The sequence below is a fragment of the Sorex fumeus genome, unplaced genomic scaffold, assembly GCF_029834395.1.
Source record: "Sorex fumeus unplaced genomic scaffold, SorFum_2.1 ptg000021l, whole genome shotgun sequence".
Taxonomy (NCBI): domain Eukaryota; kingdom Metazoa; phylum Chordata; class Mammalia; order Eulipotyphla; family Soricidae; genus Sorex; species Sorex fumeus.
Window position 1 is genome coordinate 8,849,753 of NW_026606078.1, and position 22,733 is coordinate 8,872,485.

Below are 22,733 nucleotides of genomic sequence, written 5' to 3' on the forward strand. Positions count from 1 at the left end.
TTTTATTCGGATTTCTTCTAGCTGGTACCCTTCGGGCCTCCTGAATGTGGTCACAAGTTTTCTTCAGCTCTGGAAACTTTGTAGCAATGATGTCTTTGACAGTTTCTTCTTCATCAAGGTTTTCTTCCTGTCCCTCTGGGACTCCAATAATTCTTATGTTACCCCTGTTGGCTTCATCACGATCTTCTCTTGCCATCTGTTCCCAAATTGTGAGTCTCTTTTCCATTTTCTGCTCTTTCCTGGCGAGTCTCTGAACTTCATCTTCGAGTTCACTTATTCTGTTCTCAGCAGCTGTTACTCTGCTGCTGAGGCCTTCCTCTGAGCTTTTCAATTCGCCTACGAGATTTTTCAGGTCTGATATTTCTGATTGCATTTTCCTCATTTCTGCCTTCAGATCCTCTTGTCTTCTATTGGCATTGCTTTCCATTGTTTCTTTTAATTCCCTAAGCATCCTAAGTAGCTCCCTCCTGAATTGCTTGTCAGAGAGGTTGTCTAACACTACAGTACTGTTGGTGTCATCTGGGCTAGACTCTTCAATATGAAAGTTGGGTGGGCTTTTGCGTTGCTTTACCATTGTGAGAGGTTTAGTTTAGTTCTTCACGTTCACTGTTACTATTCTGCTTGATATGCAGTGTGAGTTAAGATAGGCTTATGAGTTATTGGCTACTGTGTTTTTAGTGGCTGAGATAAAATAGAGAAGTTTCCATCTAAGAAGGTAGCTTATGGTTCCTATGGCACACGTAGCGGGAAAATATTTCGCGGCTCTGGAAAGAGTCCCTGGCACTGGGCGAGGAGTTGGGAACGTCTCCAGTTTGGAATTGGAGCCGTTCAGCTTTGTTGCCCAGAGCTGGGTCTCCGTGCCTGTCCCGCGCAGCTCAGGGGTTGAAAACCGGCTTTCTAGGGGCTCATCTAGGAGCGCATGCCCAGAAAGGGTCCCAGGCCCTTGGGGGCGGGCTGTACCTTTTTGGAATTGGAGCCGTTCAGCTTTGTTGCCCAGAGCTGGGCCTCTGTGCCTGTCCCGCGCAGCTCAGGGGTTGAAAACCGGCTTTCTAGCTTGCTTCTTATTTCTTTGATTGAATTGTAAGAATCTTGAGAGAAGATCATATGCCTGGTATGCTTTGTATCTTTCATTATGTCAAGAACAAAACAGTTAGAGATCAAAAGCCCTAACCAGATGTTTGCGAATGTGATCAAAATGGAAGATTCAACCAACAAAAGTGAAAACTGAAATTGGCTAAGTATATGTAGACTCCAAAGGAAATCCTAGTAATAAAAAATAAATGTTTACTCTTGTAGCTTAGGTGCAAATAGAAGGCAAATCTTCAACATAGACTGATTATATATTAAGACAATTTACTGACCATATTTGAGGATACAGTTTTTGGTAGCTACACCTAGTGTCACTTGAGCGTTTATTACTCCTAGCTCCTGGATTGCTATTCTGGGGCTGTTATTGTAGCTACTAAAAAATCATGCAGTTCCAGGGATTGAACTTGAGTCTTCTGAGCTCTAGGTTTTTGAACTATCTCCCTAGCCTTAGATGATTGATTTAAAGATGCTCTGATGATGCTCACATTTTTTTAATTTTCTATTGAACTTCCTAGATGATCTCTGAACATAGAAATAAAGTGGGTCAATTGTATGGTGAAGGCTAGAATTGCATTATATTATATTATGGCACCAATTTATAGTATTGTACAATTGAAATTCGAAGAATGTCACAATACAATGTCACAGTAGTAAAAGTTAAAAAAATAAATATTATTTATTCAGTCAGAAAATATTACTACTACATTTTATACCAGTATTTAAGATACATGGTTATCTTCTAAGTTCATCTTCCTATTATTTCTTAGTGGGTAAGAATGTTTTAGATACATTTTTTCTTCCCATGATTTAAGACCCAAGATAGGGTTAGATGAAAGACTCTTTCTTTTTGCATTCTCAGCAAAAGCAAAATCTTTGTATCATGTGACTAAGCACACTAAAGCACACTAAGGGTTTTTGTTTGTTTGTTTGTTGCTTTTTCTGTCACAACCAGCGATGCTCAGGAGTTACTCCTGGCTCTACACTCAGGAATCACTCTTGGCGATGCTCGGGGGACCATATGGGATGCTGGGAATAGAACCTTGGGTCAGTCGCATGCAAGGTAAACACCCTACCTGCTGTACTATCTCGCCAGCCCCCTAAGTACACTAAGTTTTACTGAATGTTGGGAAAACTTTCAACCAATGACTATGCATAACTTTAACTTCTAATGAGAAACATTATTTTGCATATAAAATATATTTGTATTTATAGGTCGTAGCTGGGTGAGTCCTTATTTTCCCAAGGACATTAATTCAGATGCACTTGGTTTAAAATTAAAAATTATATACCATATAATTTATTTAAACATAAATATTATCACAGGCTGTACATTAATAAGTTAGAATGTGTATCATTTGCATAGGTTTTTATATCTATTTGCATTAACTGAATATAATTAAGCTGTGATAAGTTTGCTGTGGGCAAGACAGATAGCATAGTAGGTAGGGGTTTGTCTTGCACCTGGCCGACCTGGGTTCGATTCCTCCGCCCCTTTCGGAGAGCCTGGCAAGTTACCAAGAGTATTTCGCTCTCACAGCAACGCCTGGCAAGCTACCCGTGAGGTATTTGAAATGCCAAAAACAGTAACAAGTCTCACAATGAAGACATTACTGGGTCCCACTCGAGCAAATCAATGAACAACAGGAGGACAGTGCTACCTAAGATTGCTATAACCCAAATTTCAGTATTTACTCATTTTTGCTTTTGTTATTTTGAAATTCTATGAGGCTAGTTATCTTTAATACTCTTAAACCATATTTATATATCTGAAGCCATTTGTTGTGAAGCTCACACATGTTTTAGCTATACCTGCAAATTATAACAAATAAGCCCTCAGGTGGATACATTGGATAAAAGTCAAAGTCTATGCTTCCCAAATCACGGCATGCTTATGTTTAAACCATGGCAAATTTAGCATTCACGATTAAATAGGTAACTATATGTGATGCAATCTATATTTGGTAAGCAAAGATTTTATTTCTAATTTTCTTCATGAGAAAGTAAAGAAAAAAGTGAAGTGATTTTTTGTGATAAGGAAATGAAAAGTTATTTATATAGTGATGCTATTTATACTCCTGATTTATTTGAGGGATTTGTATATCCGCAAGTTGTTGATAGAAATTTGGAGCCCTCAACTAAAAGGTTTCACTGGAGAGTCCTTTCAAGCTTCTAAGCTCCTCCAAATGAAAAAGAAATGGAAATTGTTCCTAACAGCTTATATGAAGCCAACAATACACTAATGACCCAAGCAAATCGAGAGAAATTACAAAAAAAATCAGATTAATTTCCTTGATGAACACTAACATAAAAATCCTTAACAAAATAATTTTGACCTGAATCCAAGAGCCTATCAACAATATTATGCACCATGGTCAAGTGGAATTCATAGCATAATGTAAGGATAGTTCAAGAAATGCAAATAAAATAATACACCACATCAAAAAATAAAATCAAGTTAATAAAGAGAAAAAAATTTATATGATCCAAAATCTATTTATGATAAAAAAAATTTTAAAAAACAAGGGTGAAAGGAACCTTCCTCAATGTAACAATGGCCATCTATAACAAATGCAGTCAGTATATTTCTGAATGGTGAAAAGAGGAAGGCAATCTTTCTGGATGAGGCACATGAGAAGAATGTCTATTATCTCCACCTTCATTCAATATAGTAGTAAAAATCCAAGCAACAGCAATAAGGAAAAAAATATAAATCAAAGGCATCCTAATTGTGAAATAAAAGTTAAATCATTACTATTTGAAGATGACATGATATTATACAAAGACCCTGAATCATTTTTAAAAAGCTCTTAGAAAAAATAAGCTGACTATAAAGTTAAATACAGAAATCTGCCACAATTCTATATGCAAATAATTAACTAAAGGATAATGAGATTGAAGAATTTACCTTACACCAAATAGTGTCTCAAAACAATAAGTATCTCAGAAGAAACTTAATAAATTATATGAGAGACCTATACATTAAAGCTTTAAGTTGCTTATGAAAGAGGTAGAAGACCTTAGAAAATGGAATAAATATTTTACGTCCATTGATTGGAAGAGTCAATACTATCAAATGGCTAGCCTACATAAATGATTATGTAGATTCAGTACAATATCCATTTAAATTCTAATGACATTCCTCGAAGATTTAGAATTACCAATGCCAAGTTTGTATGGTACCACAAAACACCCTGAACAGCAAGAGTCAATTTGAGAAATAAGAAATTGAGAGGTATCTTCTAATTTGAAACTATATTATAAAGCTGGAGTGATAGCACAGTGGTAGGGCGTTTACCTTGCATGCAGCCAGCCTGGCTGAGCTAGGTTCAATTCCTCTGCCCCTCTTGGAGAGCCTGGCAAGCTACTGAGAGTATTCAATATGCCAAACACAGTAACAAGAAGTCTCACAATGGAGACGTTACTGGGCCCACTCGAGCAAATCGATGAACAACAGTAGAGCAGTGATGATGTGATGTCCTATTTTAAAGCTATAGTAATCATAACAGTGTGCGTATGGAATAATTATAGATTCTCTGTTAATGATAGATTGTCTGCATTCAAATTGGGTACCCCAAAAATCTCATACCTATGATCAACTAATTTTTGACAAAGGATCTGGTTATATAAAGTTGAGTAAATATATCCATTTTAAAAGATGTGTTTTTTTTTTTTTTGCTTTTTTCCAAATTCAGCTTTTAACTTTTTTTTTTATCTTTTTTTTTATTAGTGAAACACCATGAAGTACACTTATAGACTTATAAATTTTTGTGCTTGGGTTTCAGTTATACAATGATCAAGTACCCATCCCTCCACCAGTGCCCATCCTCCCCCGCCACGGGTCCTAGCATCCCTCCCACCCCCCATCCCTCCCCCCCGTCCCACCCTGCCGCTGTGGCAGGGCATTCCCCCTTGTTCTCTCTCTCTTCTTTTGGGTACTGTGTTTTGCCAGAGAGGCACTGAGTGGCAATCATGTTTGGTCTATAGACTACTTTTAGCATGACTCTCCCACCCTGGGAGGGTCTTCACAATACCCTTTATTTGGTGCTCTCTTCTCTATCTGAGCTTCCTTCTCACCTAGAACGTGTGGCTGGCCTTCAAGTCATGGAGCAAAATTCCTGGTACTAATCTGAGCCATTCCTGGGTGTTAGTCTCCCGTTTTGTTGCTTTATGTTCCCCAGATGAATGCAATCTTTCTGTGTCTATCCCGCTCTTTCTGACTCATTTCGCTTAACATGATACTTTCCATGTAGTACCACTTGTATGTAAATTTCATAACTTCATCTTTTCTAACAGCTACATAGTACTCCATTGTGTAAATGTACCAAAGTTTCTTTAACCAGTCATCTGTTCTCGGGCACTCAGGTTTTTTCCAGATTCTGGCTATTGTAAAGAGTGCTGCAATGAACAAACAATTGCAGATGTCACTTCGACTATACCTTTTTGCCTCTCTGGGATATATTCCCAGGAGTGCTATTGCTAGGTCAAATGGGAGATTAAATTCTAATTTTTTGAGAATCGTCCATACTGTTTTCCAAAAGGGTTGAACCAGCCTGCATTCCCACCAGCAGTGAAGGAGGGTCCCTTTCTCGCCACATCCGCGCCAGCACCTGTTGCTTTTGTTCTTGTGGATGTGGGCCAGTCTCTGTGGTGTGAAATGATATCTCATTGTTGTTTTGATCTGCATCTCTCTGATTAGTGATGTAGAGCATTTTCTCATGTGCCTTTTTGCCATTCGGATTTCTTCTTTGCGAAAGTTTCTGTTCATTTCCTCGCCCCATTTTTTGATGGGGTTGGGTGATTTCTTCTTGTGTAGTTTAACCAGTACCTTGTATATCCTTGATATCAACCCCTTGTCAGATGTGTATTTGGTGAATATTCTTTCCCATTCTGTAGGCTGTCTTTGTATTTTGGTCACTGTTTCTTTTGAGGTGCAGAAGCTTCTTAGTTTAAGATAGTCCCATTTGTCTATCTCTGTTTTCACTTGCTCGGCCAGTGGCATGACATCTAAAAGATGTGTTTTAAACAATGAAATATCATCTCAGAGACTGACACACATCCAAAATAACAAGAACGTCTAGCGTTGGCAGGTGCAGATGTGGGAAGAAAGGGACACTCTTTTATTGTTGGTGGAAATGTCCACTGGTCCAGCCTTTTTGGTAAACAGTATGGGCATTCCTTCAAAAACTAGAAATTGAGCTTGCATATGACCTCACGATACCACTTTTGGGAATATATCCCGAGTCCAAAAAAACACAGTAGAAGACATCTGTACCTGTATGTTTATTACAACACTATTTACAGTAGCAGAATCTGAAAACAACCCAAATGCCCTAGAACAGATGACTGGTTAAAGAAATTTTGGTACATCTACACAATGGAATATTATGCAGATATTAGGAAAGATGAAGTCATGAAATTTGCTTATTAGTGGATGATCATGGAGAGTATCATGCTAAGTGAAATGAGTCAGAAAGAGAGGGGCAGACACAGAATGACTGTACTCATGTGTGGAATATAAAAGAACATAATATTAGACTCGGGCTGGAGCGATAGCACAGCAGGTAGGGTGTTTGCCTTGCATGCGGCCAACCTGGTCGGCCCAGGTTCAATTCCTTTGCCCCTCTCAGAGAGCCCGGCAAGCTACCGAGATTATCTCACCCGCACAGTAAATCCTGGCAAGCTACCCATGACGTATTCGATATGCCAAACACAGTAACAATAAGTCTCACAATGGAGACGTTACTGGGCCCGCTCAAGCAAATCGATGAACAATGGGAGGACAGTACTACAGTGCTAAATATTAGACTGAGATCAAAGGACAGTAGATACAGGACCAGGAATATTGATCCATGGTTGGTAGCCTGCCTCATGAGCTGGGGGAGAAGGCAGCAGAGATAGTGAAAGGATCACTAAGTCAATGATGGTTGGAGTAATATTTCAGAATGTAAGATGTGTGCTGAATGGACCAAATTTGATAGCTTCTCAGTATTGATATTACAAACCATAATGCCCCAACGTAGAGGGAGAGTATGGGGGAAATTGTCTGTTATTGAGGCAAGGGGAAAGGTGAGATGGGAGGGGTGCTGGGGACATTGGTTTTTTATGACTGAAACTCAAAAATGAAAGTTTTGTAACCGCATCTTACAGTGATTCACTAAAAAGAAAATAAAATAAATAAAAGATGTGTTTTGAAAAATGGGTAACCACATGTTAAAACATGAAAATGGATCCATATCTCACATCATATACCAAAATTTAATTCAGAGGGCATCATAGACCTTTAACAGGAGTAGAATCCGTATTGCATTCAGGAAAATATAAGCAGGGAATTCCAAGATTTAGACCTCAAAGTTTTTCTCAATTAAATCTTTCCATTAGCAAAGGTAGCAGAAAAAAAATTAAACAAATGATGAGGATTGAAGAGATAGTCAGGTAGATCACTTGCTTTTCACCCAGCCAACCAGTTTGATCCCTGGTATTCCATATGGTCTCCTGACCACTTCCAGGAGTAACTCCTGAGATTAGAGCAGAGCTACCCCTGAACATCGCGAGGTATGGCTTCCAAACAAACAACAACAAATTAGACTATGTTAACAAAGAGCTTCTGCGTAGAAAAAGAAATATGAGCTCAGACTGATAGGCACAAAACTAATTGGAGAAAGTATTCACACTCAACATGTCAGAAAAAGGTTTAGTAGCTGTTAAATTCAGAGATAACAAAGACGAACTGTAGTTTCTAAAACCATAGTTTATAGTTTATAATTTTTTAATAAAAATTACAAAATCCTATAAATAATTGTAAGAGAAAATGAACAGATTCTTCTCTGAAGAAGACAAATGCGCAACAGTCACACGAAAAAAGTGGTCATCATTACTTATTATGCGGGAAATTCAAATCAATATGATAAGGAGATACTACCTTACACCAATGAGAAAGTCATATTTAAAAGATTTGAAAACGATCTGTGTTTATGGAGATGTGATGAAAAGGAACTATAATTCACTAGTGGTGGGGATGTTTTCTGTTTCAACCCTATGGAAAGTTGTAGAGATTTCTAAGGAGAGTTAAAATAGAGTTGCCATGCGACCTTATAGTTCTATTTCTTGCTGTCTGCCCCAGGACATAAAAACATCCATTCAAAAGTACACATGTATATCATTATTCATTGTAGCACTTAGTACAACCACTAAGAAATAAAATCAACCCAGGTTCCAATGACAGACGAGTAAATAATGAAGGGTGTAATATATCCACAATGAAATATTATGTAGCTACAGGATATGTTGAAATTATGTGATTCTTTGCAATTTAGATGGAACTGGGCCTATCTAATATTAGATTAGGGGAAGTAAGTCAGAAGAAAAAGGACAACTACTGGGTGATCTCATTTATTTGTGGTATACAGAGTAACATAACAAGGGAATGCAAAATATCGAAATTAACCTTGACTATGGAAATGAGAAGAAAGGGAAAGGGAAAAAATTGACAGCGGAGGACTAAGATAGAGATGAATGGAAGATAACCAGGGCAGGAATATCAGGTGTAGATATGTACACATACAAATTATAGAACCAACAACACCATAAGCATAAAATCCAAACTACAATAACCATACTTAGCTGTGTCCTGGTTAAGTAGATAGGCAGATGGGTAGAACCTGGGCATACGTATAGAAATCACTGGTGTTTGGATTGATGTTAAAACACTGTATTCCTGATAGTCTATTCTGGACAACTATACAAATTGCAGTGCCTTAGTAAAATAATAAAACAAAGTAAATTGGACCCTGATGCCGTATCAGTATATCTCAATGAACCTTTTAAGATCATTTTCTTATTAAATCATCAATTTTGTTTTCATAATCAGGATCTTTGAGTAGTTGTATTAATTATAATGATCTAATGTTTTAGATTATATTTATAAAATCTCTAAATTGAGTAACTGTAAGTATAACATATGGGTTATAATTAATTCATACATTAATCAATTTCTGCTTTCAAATTATCTATGTGATTTTCACTCTAAACTATAAACAATAAGATATATTTTAAGTTAAAATAGACCTTACTTTATATTTCCATTTTTCCAGTAGAACTATAAAATGTATACTGTAAAACATTTATCTAAAGTAACAGAACATAAAGTTCATATGATGCATATTTAACTTAATATTTCTATTGTCAGTCACTCCTAGGTATTGTAGCAACCACAATACAATAATAAATGTAAAAATTATACTACAAAATTAAATGAATTATTCATCCTTACTGTAATATATTTTTCTTCACCTTCTACATTAATTAAACAAATTAAGTTCTTTTATAAATGAGATGTGTTATAAGTAGATAAAATGAAGAATTGTCAATTTATATTAAGATTTATGAACAAAAAACTCAACAAAAGGTTTGAGTTTATATATTTCAAGAGAACCCAGGAATTATCTCAAAATTATCAAAATATAAATCAAAATCAAAATAAATAACTGTACCCAACAGAAGACAATTAATTGTCCTCTTCTACAAATGGGAAGAATTCAAATATTTTTATTCCTTAATCAATGTGAAACACAGTAACAACAAATCTCACGATGGAGATGTTACTGGGCCCGCTCGAGCAAATCGATGAACAACGGGAGGACCCTGACTGTGACCATGAATCAATGTGAAACAGGGAGTTTAAATGGTTCTACAGATTAAACAGGAGACACAGAGAATTTGAATTCTACAGCAGATAGAATAGTTTCTATGAACATGAAGGACCTGTGTTTAATTCTGACATCTTATATGTTTTCCTAAGTATGAGTGCTTCCCTAGTGAATATTCAGAAGTAAGCCCTGAAAATCACTGGTTGTGCCCCAAAACAAATAAAAATACTTATAAAAAAGAAGACACAAGGGACAAAGTGATAGAATAGTGGGCAGGGTGCTTGTCTTTCCCATGGCTGACTCAGGTTCAATCTCTGGCATTGCATATGGTCCCCTGAACATTGCCAAGAGTAATCCTTGAGCACAAAGCTAAGAGTAAGCTCCGAGTCTTTACAGGTGCCCCCTTAAAATGAAATAAAATAAAAGAAAATAAAAAGGAAACAAATTGGTTTGAAAATCTTAGCACTAATACTCTTACTGCAAGAGAAACAATATGGTTGATAGTTCTGAATACACTGGAAAGCAGTATTCAGTTAGAGAGAGGGGAGTCATGCAGGAGACCTTGCCTTAACACAATTCTGTATTACTGTATTATCCTGTATAATTTCTGAAGAACAAAATAGACATTTGGCACAATGGTAAAAGCTTTTTCTGGTGAAAAGAAACCAAGAAGCAGGTTTTTTAAAAATGAGACATTGGAGGTCTGTCAATAACCCTAAAGTTTAGCATAATTGTTCATCAATTATAATTATAATAAATTAGTTTCTCTGGGGTAGTGTTAGTACTTACATATAATCTGCAGCCTAAATAATTGTGAATAGAAAAAAGTGGCACAAAAAACCTGACACTGTTATTATATATTACACAATGTCCATCTCAAATTAAATAATTTTTAATTAGCAATTAATTAGCGATCCACCATATCCACATGATAACCAAGCTCATTGAGGTTTCTCAGGAGTTCAAGATACCACTTTGTCTAATGTTCATTGATTTAAAGACGGCCTTTGATTCTTATGAGAAGGAAACCATCATTGAAGCCCTAGCCAATCAGGGCATTCAAACTCAATACATCAGGATCCTCCATGAGCTGCATTCTGGATTCACTACCAGGATCTCACCATTCTACAAAGAAGTGATCATCGATGTCAAGAGAGGGGTTTGGCAGGGTGATACCATTTCACCGAAACTCTTCAGTGACACCCTCAAGAACGTCATGCGACAACTGTAATGGGAAGGAATGGGAGTGAAGATAGACAATTGGCAACTGCACCATCTCCGCTTTGCTGATGACATTGTTCTAATAACACCAAACATTAGGCAAGCCGCACAAATGCTGGCCGACTTCGACCGTGAGCGTGGAAAGGTCAGACTCCAGCTGAATTTCATGAAAACAATGTTTATAAGAAACGGTCTCATTTCTGACGTTCCATTCGGTCTCAATGGGACAATCATCTCCGAATGCAACAGTTATGTGTAACCAGGTCGAGAAGTCAACAAGACAATTACCTGACCATCTGAGTTGCTCAGGAGGAAGAGAGTGGCTTGGAACGTCTTCAAGAATGTTGAAGAAATAGCTAAGAGACAAAGAACCTCTGGCTCCGGGCACATCTCTTTGATTCCACTGTTCTTCCTGTATTAACATACTCAGATACCTGGATCCTATAAAAACAGGATGAGAACACTATTTGGGTCTCCCAAAGAGGAATCAAAAGAGCTATGCTTGGAGTATCACATTTCACTCAAATGAGAGAAAGAATTCGGAGTTCCGACCTCAGTCAACAGTCAAGAATCAGGGATGCTGTCTCATTTGCCAAGGCATCGAAAATCAGGTGGGTTGGACACATAATGAGATTTGGAGACATTACCAACTGGATTCCACAGGACGTCAAAAGACCGCGTGGCCGCCCACCTACAAGATGATCATACTTCTTCGTCAAGACCCTGAACAATGGGTTTGAGCCTCTTTGTGTTCCTAGAACAAGCAGACACCACTGGGCTACACTATCACATGACAGGGACGAATGGAGACATTGCTGCCACAGGCTCGAGTAAATCGATGAGTAATGAGATGTCAATTGATCAAGTAATTAGCAATTAACAATAAGACTCAGCTATTTGGAAGAGCATATGTTCTAGTGTTTGATATAATGTATCTTATATTGTAATATAAGATGTTTATAAAAGAAGTGAGTTGATAATTCTACTAATTTTTCATAAAGTTTGATAGAGTCTCAGATATGCTCTTTCTCTCCTTATTCATAAGAAGTTTATCTTATTTCTTTAGCTCACTGGAATAATCTAAAGCAAATGTATAAACTTAGAGAATTTTCTATGTAGAATAAATGGGTTGTGTTAGTTCTACTTTGCTGTGCTTTATTTTCTAAATGTGAAATTTTTATATGTGAGATCAGAGACAGCTAAATGATTATTAAAGCTGTAAGAAAAAAATGTACATTTTTGTTTTGATAGGGTAAAATTTACAGAGCTGCATATATAAGCTAAAACCTATGCATTACTAACATATATAACACAATAGCACCAACTATTGATTTATTAATTTTTGAACTGTAGTATTTCTAAAATATATTGTGACTATTGATAAGAATTTATTTTTTTTGTTTTTGCTTTTTGGGTCACACCTGGCAATGCTCAGGGGTTACTCCTGGCTGTGCACTCAGGAATTATTCCTGGCAGTGCTCAGGGAACCATATGGGGTGCTGGGAACTGAACCTGGGTCGGCCACATGCAAGGCAAATGTCCTACCCACTGTGCTATCACTCCAGTCCCAAGAATTTAATTTAATGCTTATAGATTTATTGAATTCTATTAAATAGAATTTTATTTATGTTTACTTATTTATGCTTATTTATTTTTCAGGTTACCTTGAATATCCCACCCACACAGCAGAGCCTGGCAAGCTTTCCATGGTATATTTGATATGCCAAATCCAGTAAAAAAAAAAAATGGATCTCATTCCCGTGACCCTGAATACAACAGAGTCAAGAAGGATATGGAAGGAGAGGATGATAAAATCTCAAGACGGAACTAGGCTGCCAAAACGAAGAAAGACAAAAACAACTGTACTTTCAATGCACGTATGCTGGCATCTCATGCATCCATCGACAACCTGATGGTACAAGCGCGAATGATCAAGTATGACATCATTGGTCTGGCTGAAATGAGAAGACATCAATCACATCACACCGTTTTCGACACTGGACAAGAACTGTTCCTTGGAACATGTGACAAAAGAGGCATCGGTGGTGTTGGTATCCTTGTCAACATGAACTCAGCCATGAGCATTGATTCACTCGAGTGCCTAACAACCCAAATCGGATGATTACACTTGAATAGATGTAGCTCACTGCCAGCAGTTTCTATCTTTGTTGTCTATGCACCAACATCCAATTATGGTGAAGAAGAAATTGAGAAGTTCTACATGGAGCTGGAAAAGTTCTATAAAAAAGGCCACACCTTCTACAAGATCATTGTCGGTGATTTTAATGCCAAGATAGGACCAAGAAGATCAGCCGAAGAACTCCACATTGGGACCCACGGCCTAGAATGGAACGAAAAGGGTGACAGACTGTCTGAGTTCATCATGTCAATCAAGACCATCCATGGTAACTCACAGTTCCAAAAGGCTGAATCTAAATGTTGGACATGGGAGTCTCCCGGTGGACGGTTCTACAATGAAATAGACCACATCATATTCAATAGGTGGTTTTGCCTAACCGATGTTGCTGTTGTCCCAAAATTACAAACGGGATCAGACCACCGTCTCCTTCTTGCAAACTTCTACCTCATAGAACAGGGAGAAAAGAATGCAAAGTTTAAGAAGAGAACTCCCAGAACGACCACCAACTGGGAGCTCTTTGGCTCTGTTGCGGCAACGTGGGAAGATGCCGTCATTGACAACATTGATGAGGAATACGATTGAATGATTCAACACCTCCATGAGTATACAAGGAATGCCAAGAGAAAGATAACCACAAAAAAAGCCTTTCTTTGAACACTCTTGAACATATTTGCCAATGTGGCTTGGCAAATGCCTCAGGCAACCACAGGCGAACGTCCGAGCTGGCAAAACAGTGCAGAAAAGCCATCAAGGATGACCTCAAAGACAGGACAGCAGCGGTGCTGGTAGATGCGGCAGAAGGCGGGAAAAGGATTAATAATGCCCGCCTGTCCTTCACCAACAACAATACCAAGATGACTGCCCTCTGACATCCTGATGCATCTATCCCATCTTCCAGAAGGGCAATGGAGAAGATTATTCATGACTTCTACTCAGGTCTCTTTAATAGCCACGTCCACTTTCCCACATAGCAAATTCTGCAGGATGGATATGTCATTCCCAGTATTCTCCCTTCCAAAATCCAACACGCCATCTTGTCGGTAAAGAAACAAAGAGCACCTGGCACAAGGTCATACCTGAACACCTGAAGAACTGTCAATACTCATCGATACACTGGATCGGCATTTCACACGCTACCTGTCTGAATGCAAAGTTCCATTACCAGCAAGACTGTACTACTATACTAGAAGGGAGACATCCATAACATTGGCAACTATTGCCCAATCTGCCTATTGTCTGTTATCTACAAACTGTTCCCTCGAGTCATCCTGAATAGGATTGGCAGAACACTAGATGAAGGACAACCATGCAAACAAGCCAGGTTCCAAAAAAGGATTCAGCACCATCAATCATATCCACGCAATAACCAAGCTCATTGAGGTTTCTCAGGAGTTCAAGATGCCACTCTAATGTTCATTGATCTAAAGAAGGCCTTTGATTCTGTTGAGAGGGAAGCGGTCATCAAAACCCTAGCCTACAAACTCAATACATCAGGATCCTTCGTGAGCTCTATTACGGATTCATTACCAGGATCTCACCATTCTTCAAAGAAGTAATCATCCATATCAAGAGAGGGGTTCGGCAGGGTGATACCATTTCACCAAAACTCTTCAGTGCCACCCTCGAGAACATCATACAATGACTGGAATGGGAAGGAATGGGAGTGAAGATAGATGGTCGGCAACTACACCACCTGCGCTTTGCTGATGACATCATTCTAATAACACCAAACATCAGCCAAGCGGCACAAATGCTAACCGACTTCAACCGTGAGTGTGGAAAGGTCGGATTACAACTGAATCTCACAAAGACAATGTTCATGAGAAACAGTCTTGTTCCTGATGTTCCATTCACTCTCAATGGAACCACCATCTCTGAATGCAGCAGTTATATATACCTAGGTCAAGAAATCAACATGATGAATGATCTGGCACCTGAGTTATGCAGGAGAAAGAGAGTGGCTTGGAATGACTTCAAGAGCGTTGAAGTGATAACTAAGAGGACAAAGAAACTCCAGCTTTGAGCACATCTCTTTGATTCCACTGTTCTTCCTGCATTAACATATGCCCCAGAGACCTGGGCCCTATGAAAACAGGATGAGAACACTATTCGGGTCTCTCAAAGAGGAATCGACAGAGCTATGCTTGGAGTATCAGGCTTCACTCAAATGAGATATAGAATCCGGAGTTCCGATCTCCGTCAATGCTCAAGAATCAGGGACGCTGCCTTATTTGCCAAGGCATCAAAAATCAGATGGGCTGGACATGTAACGAAGTTTAAAGATGACCGCTGGACTAGAGCCATTACTGACTGTATTCCACGGGGCATCAAAAGATCATGTGGACGCCCACCTACAAGATGGTCAGACTTCTTCGTCAAGACCCTGAATGATCGATTTGAGGCTCTGCATATTCCTAAAATGAGCAGATGCCATTGTGCTATGCTAGCACGCAACAGGGATGAATGGAGACATTACTGGCACCCACTCAAGTAAATCGATGAGTAACAGGGTATCAAGTGATCAAGTGATTAAACAGTTATATTATAAATAATAGTAACAAGTGTAAAATAAGAATATATATGGACTATTTTATAATTGCAAATATAAAACGAAATAAACAAATATAAGTTCTATTTTAAAAATATGTTAATAGAATGAGCAAAATACAGGGCAATACTTCAAAGGGGTGGATTATATAGCTTGTTTTGGCCAGAATTCAGTCCCAAGGCACTGCAATCCCCTCCTTTTATGTAGCCCCAGTGGCCTCTGAAAATTACTGAATGTCCCTTTACTCACCCTCAGGACCACTCCAGACCAGTAATATCCTATTACTGGGCCTGAAGCACCAACTGTCATGCCTTCACCACTTGGACCCAGCGTTACTGCTCCTGGTCATTATTTTCTCCCATAAGCAATACTGGGATGGGTGGGGGTATAAAAGTACTAAATAAGTAATTTGATTTAGAATTCTCAGAAGATTCTAAAAATGAACAAAGCCAAGATAACTCCTAGGGACATGAGTCTTCTGGCTAAAACCTGTGGTTCTTTCTCAGAGCAGGGTTGAACTCTTCTCTTCCTACCCCAATAATACTGCCGGAAGTCCCAACAGCCACACTCACATAGCACAGCCTACAACATGTAAAAAGCTCAGCTTTAGAGCTTCACAACTAATCTCAGAAGAGATGCCAAGTGGATGAAACTTACAGGCACACTGGTCTTCAGGCTGAAAACTCTGGGACCTCCTTGGGAGGGGAGCAGACAGAAAATTATCTGGTTCTAAAGCTCCTAGAGCTCCTGGAGCACAAGGCTGCACACATGGTGGTGTAACACCTCTAATTGCAACAATACTGACAGCTCAGTAGGAGCACATAAAACTAGATGGGCAAGTAGCATAGATGCCTATTGGGTCCAATAAGCAATAGAATTAACAATTAACAAAAGGTTTAATTAGCAACAAACAGCTCAGCAAATCCTCAATGACTTTAAGAAACCATTGTGAAGTAGATATATCTATCTATTTATATATACAAAAATGTTTTATATGTATATCTATCTACCTAGATAGATATCACTTAATCACTTAATCCCCGTTATTCATCGATTTAATCGAGCTGGTGCCAGTAACGTCTCCATTCATCCCGGTTGCGTGCTAGCGTAGCCCAATGGTATCTGTTCGTTCTAGGAACATGTAGAGCCTCAAACCGATCATTTAGGGTCTTGACGAAGAAGTCTGACCATCTTATAGGTGGGCGTCCACGTGATCTTTTGATGTCTCTGGAATCCAATCAGTAATGGCTCTAGTCCAGCGGTTGTCTGTAAACCTCATTACGTGTCCAGCCCATCTGATTTTTGGTGTCTTGGCAAATGAGACAGCGTCCCTGATTCTTGAGCGTTGACGAAGATCAGAACTCCGGATTCTATCTCTCATTTGAGTGAATCGTGATATTCCAAGCATAGTTCTTTCGATTCCTCTTTGAGAGACCCGAATAGTGTTCTCATCCTGTTTTCGTAGGGTCCAGGTCTCTGAGGCATATGTTAATGCAGGAAGAATAGTGGAATCAAAGAGATGTGCTCGTAGCTGGAGGTTCTTTGTCCTTTTAGTTATTTCTTCAATGCTCTTGAAGGCATTCCAAGCCGCTCTCTTCCTCCTGCGCAACTCAGGTGCCAGGTCATTCATCATGTTGATTTCTCGACCTAGGTATATATAACTGTTGCATTCGGAGATGGTGGTTCCGTTGAGAGCGAATGGAGCATCAGGAACAAGGCTGTTTCTAATAAACATTGTCTTTGCAAGATTCAGCTGTAGTCCGACCTTTCCACATTTACGGTCAAAGTCGTTCAGCATTTGTGCTGCTTGGTTGATGTTTGGTGTTATTAGAACGATGTCATCAGTAAAGCAGAGGTGGTGTAGTTGCCGACCATCTATCTTCACTCCCATGTTTTCCCATTCCAGCCATCGCATGATGTTCTCAAGGGTGGCACTGAAGAGTTTTGGTGAAATGGTATCACCCTGCCGAACCCCTCTCTTGATATGGATGATTACTTCTTTGTAGAATGGTAAGATCTTGGTAGTGAATCCGCAATAGAGCTCACGAAGGATCCTGATGTATTGAGTTTGTACGCCCTGATTGGCTAGGGCTTCTATGACCGCTTCCATCTCAAAAGAATCAAAGGCCTTCTTTAAATCAATGAACGTTAGACAGAGTGGCATCTTGAACTCCCGAGATACCTCAATGAGCTTGGTTACTGTGTGGATATGGTCGATGGTACTGAATCCTTTTCGGAATCCAGCTTGTTCACATGGTTGTCCTTCATCTAGTGTTCTGCTAATCCTATTCAGGATGACTCGAGTGAATAGTTTGTAGCTGACAGACAATAGGCAGATTGGGCGATAGTTGCCAATGTCGTGGATGTCTCCTTTCTTGTATAGTAGTACAGTCCTGATGGTTTTCCATTGGGATGGAACCTTGCATTCAGACAGGTAGCGTGTGAAGAGTCGAGCCAATGTATTGATGAGTACTGATGGTAAGTTCTTCAGGTGTTCAGGTCTGATCTTGTCTGGGCCAGGTGCTCTTTGTTTCTTTACAGACGAGATGGCATGTTGGATTTCGGAAGGGAGAACATTGGGAACGACATATCCATCATGTGGTATGTGGTATGTGGGCAAGTGGATGTGGCTATTAAAGAGATCTGAGTAGAAGTCATGAATAATCTTCTCCATTGCCCTTCTGGAAGATGTGATAGATCCATCATGATGTCGGACGGCAGTCATCTTGGTTTTGTAGTTGGTGAAGGACAGGCGGGCATTACGAATGTTTTTTCCAGCTTCTGCTGCATCTACCAGTACTGCTGCTCTCCTGTTTTTGAGGTCATCCTTGATGGCTTCTCTGCACTGTTTTGCCAGTTCGGACGTTTGCTTGTGGTTGCCTGAGGCACGTGCCAAGCCACGTTGGTGAATAAGTTCAAGAGTGTTCGAAGAAAGACGGTTTTTTGTGGTTATCTCTCTCTTGGCATTCCTTGCACAATCATGGAGGTGCTGAATCATTCGATCGTATTCCTCATCAATGTTGTCAATGACGGCATCTTCCCATGTTGCTGCAACAGAGCCAAAGAGTTCCCAGTTGGTGGTTGTTCTGGGAGTCCTCTTCTTAAACCTTGCATTCTTTTCTCCTCGTTCTGTGAGGTAGAATTTTGCACGAAGAAGACGTTGGTCTGATCCCGTTTGGAATTTTGGGACAACAGCAACATCGGTTAGGCAAAACCGCCGATTGAATATGATGTGGTCTATTTCATTGTGGAACTGTCCATCGGGAGACTCCCATGTCCAACGTTTAGATTCAGCCTTTTGGAATTGTGGGTTACCATGGAAGGTTTTGGTTGACATGATGAACTCAGTCTGTCACCCTGTTCGTTCCATTCCAGGCCATGGGTTCCAATGTGGAGTTCATCGACTGATCTTCTTGGTCCTATCTTGGCATTAAAATCACCGACAATGATCTTGTAGAAGGTGTGATCTTCTTTATAGAACTTCTCTAGCTCTATGTAGAATTTCTCAGTTTCTCTTTCACCATAACTGGATGTTGGTGCATAGACAACAAAGATAGAAACTGCCGGTAGTGAGCCACATTTATTCAAGTGTAATCGTCGGATTCGGGTTGTTAGGCATTCAAATGAATCAATGCTCGTGACTAAGTTTGTGTTGACAAGGATACCGACACCACCAATGCCTCTTTTATCACATGTTCCAAGGAACAGTTCTTCTCCAGTGTCGAAAACAGCATGATGGAATTGATGTCTTCTCGTTTTGGTCAGACCAATGATGTCGTACTTGATCTTTCGTGCTTGTACCATAAGGTCTTCAATGGATGCAGCAGATGCCAGGGTACGAGCATTAAAAGTACAGACAATCATTTTTGTTTTTCTGCGTTTTGGTAGCCTATGTCTGCCTTGGTGTTTTATATATAGATATACATATATATAACATTTTTCACAAATTTTCTTTTACTAAACTTTTTTTTTTTTTTGCTTTTTGGGTCACACCTGGAGATGCTAAGGGGTTATTCCTGGCTCTGCACTCAGAATCACTCCTGGAGGTGCTTGGGGGACCATATGGGATGCTGGGAATCGAACCCAGGTTGGCCGTGTCCAAGGCAAAAGCTGTACCCTCTGTGCTTATAACTGCAGCCCCTAAACTATTTTTTTTGTATAATTTTGCTTATCATCTTGTTGTAATAAGCAATATAAATCAATGATTTTGTTCCTGATAAGGGGGCAGATTTGGGGTATGATGGTATGGAAACTTGGGACAGTGATAAAAGGAAGGTCACAGTGGTAATAGGATTGTAGTTAGAACACTGAATGCCCCAAATAGTTGAGTGTGAGCTGTTTAGTAAACTATGGTTTTAAGTAAAGTCAGAAAAAAAATTATAGGCATCTAACCAGCCTATACTAACACAGAACACAATTGAAAAATCATTATGGAAACCTTGCCATTCATTAGGTTGATTTACATTGAACAACTCTATTGCTCATAAATCAGAAAAAAAGTATAGAATATATATGAAAATGTAAATTTATTAGAGAATGAACAGGGATGTTGAGAAAAGCTAAATTCTATGAATCACTAATATGAAGGTCATTTTAATTTTTTCCTTTGTATTCTTGTATTAGAATAGTCATGATTGTTTTATATTTCTGAAGAAAATTATATGACATTTAGGTTTTATTGAAATTTGCCATTCAAAAGTCAGGGATAATCTATGTAGTTTAAAATTACTTGGTTCAATTGGTTCAATATTCTTTTCCTGCTACCCTAAAACAATTTATAATTTTTTTTTGGAAACGCTTTAAAGATTTGGTGTTAGAAACCATGTTTTAAACAGAAAATGGTAGAGTTCATAATATAAAGGATCTATTTTAAATAAGTGTAAAATTTGAGAGGAACTGGTATATGGCATTTTAAAAATTGAATCTGTATCTTAGATGTTGTAAGATAACATCCTTTCTCCCTTGCTGCAGGGAGATTAGGTTTATTGGGTTACATCCATCAGAGTGATCCTGAGCCACTCCCATTCCTTTGTGTTTATCTTTGTGTTTATCTTTAAATTCTTCCCTGTGCTCTGCTTCCTCTATCTTTTAATAATCTCTATCCCCAAATCTGGAGCAAAGGACAGCAGTAGGGCATTTGCCTTGCAAGCCTTGCAAGCAGTGAACATGGCCTTGCAAGCAGTCAACATGGCCGACCCGAGTTCGATTCCTCCACCCCTCCGCCCCTCTCGGGGAGCATGGCAAGCTACTGAGAGTATCTCGCCGCACAGCAGAGCCTGGCAAGCTACCTGTGATGTATTCGATATGCCAAACACAGTAACAACAAGTCTCATGATGGAGATATTACTGGGCCCGCTTGAGCAAATCAATGAACAATGGGAGGACCGTGACCGTGACCATCCCCAAATCAGACCCTGTGACTTATAAGGTAAGATCCTTCTAAGGACTCTTTATTTTGTATTTGTAAGTGAAATATTGCTTTTCTCTTTTCCTTATTTCCTTTGCTTTAGAGTTAATGTCCTTTTTGCATAGACACAGGAAGACAGTTTATGCTATACTTTTGTAACTTGGGAGTTCATGACTCTAAATAATATTTACTCCTAGGCATCTGTCATATTTACTCGACTTGAATCAATTTCAGTTTTATTCCTAGAACTCCAAAAGGGGGGTCTTCAGCTAGGGACTTGGATGAACCCATAGTCAGCTGTAAGCTACCCTTGCATCAAAACAGGACAGACCAAGCGCCATAAAACTTAAGAGCATGGTTGTGGACAAATTCTGTCATGACCCAAAGATAGTAACTGGACAAGGACCCTGTTAGGGTTAGGAAGACTTAATCTGGCCTGAGGAGTGTAGTCTGGAATCTATAGTGAGATGACCCCAGGAGAGCACCCCATAAGCTTAATATATCTCTTACTGTGTCCATACAAAATGGCCAGAAATATTAAGAAGTAAATCTCTGATGATTTTTATGGACTAAGGAAAGTATACCCTTAGATGAAATTCCACCCTTGAGCAGATCTCTTAGCAGGATGAGATCTTTGTCTTAAAAGAACTTCCCCAGAAGGAAAGGCTTTCATATGTTGATTGTGCTATCTGAACTAAATACAACCTTGCAACCTTGGAGGTTGGGCTCTTGACTAAGGCTGTGAGACTGGAAGCAGGGAAACTAGCATGAGGAAGAGGAGAAGATGGGAATGAGGAATGAGAGGCAATGTAAGACTGGAATGGGGCATGCAGTGAGACTAGAATAGGCACGCAAGGAAAGGAATAAATGGCGGAACCAGATTGGAATAAATAGCAATTGTTCACTAACCAGCTTGGCAGTCCTGTTCCCTCCTCCATACATCTCTTGGCAGCAGCTGTAGGCCAAGGTGGGGAAGCGGCTCGTGGCCACCAAACTGCATGTGGCAAAAGAGCCCCCCACACATATTTTTTAGCACACAGATGTAAACATGAATTTTTAACTGAAAAGTTACTTACTGATTAATAACTTTTATTCATTCATACTAAAAACGTGTCAAGAAACTATTGTGTGCTTTGATTTTAATGAGGTAACACACAATAACAACATTAGCAGTTGTTTATATCACCAAGTCTGATAGTGTTCAGTGAGAATTTCCACATATGTTGTCTACAAGAATAGCTGAAATTTGTCAATAGATCAAATTCTTTCATCTTATTAATTTCATTGATTTTTAATTTTTAGCATGGGTAAGGATTTCACTATTTATAAAAATTTACACTTAAAATATTTTGACAACATATAATAAAGCTAAAATAATTCATATAAAATTTTTTTGTCAATTTGCCAAACAAAATTTATTACTGTATTTAAGGTGTAAACAATGGGGCTGTAGCACTAGCACAGCAGGTAAGGCATTTGTCTTACATGTGCCTGGCCGGAGTTCAATTCCCAGCATCCCATATGGCCCCCTGAGCACCACCAGGAGTAATTCCTGAGTGCAGAGCCAGTAGTAATCCCTGTGCATCAGCAGGTGTGACACAAAAAGCAAAAATAGAAACCAAGAAAAAAGCATAAGTGCTCAGTAGAAAATAAACCTACGATGGGCCACTTCTAACAGGGTCA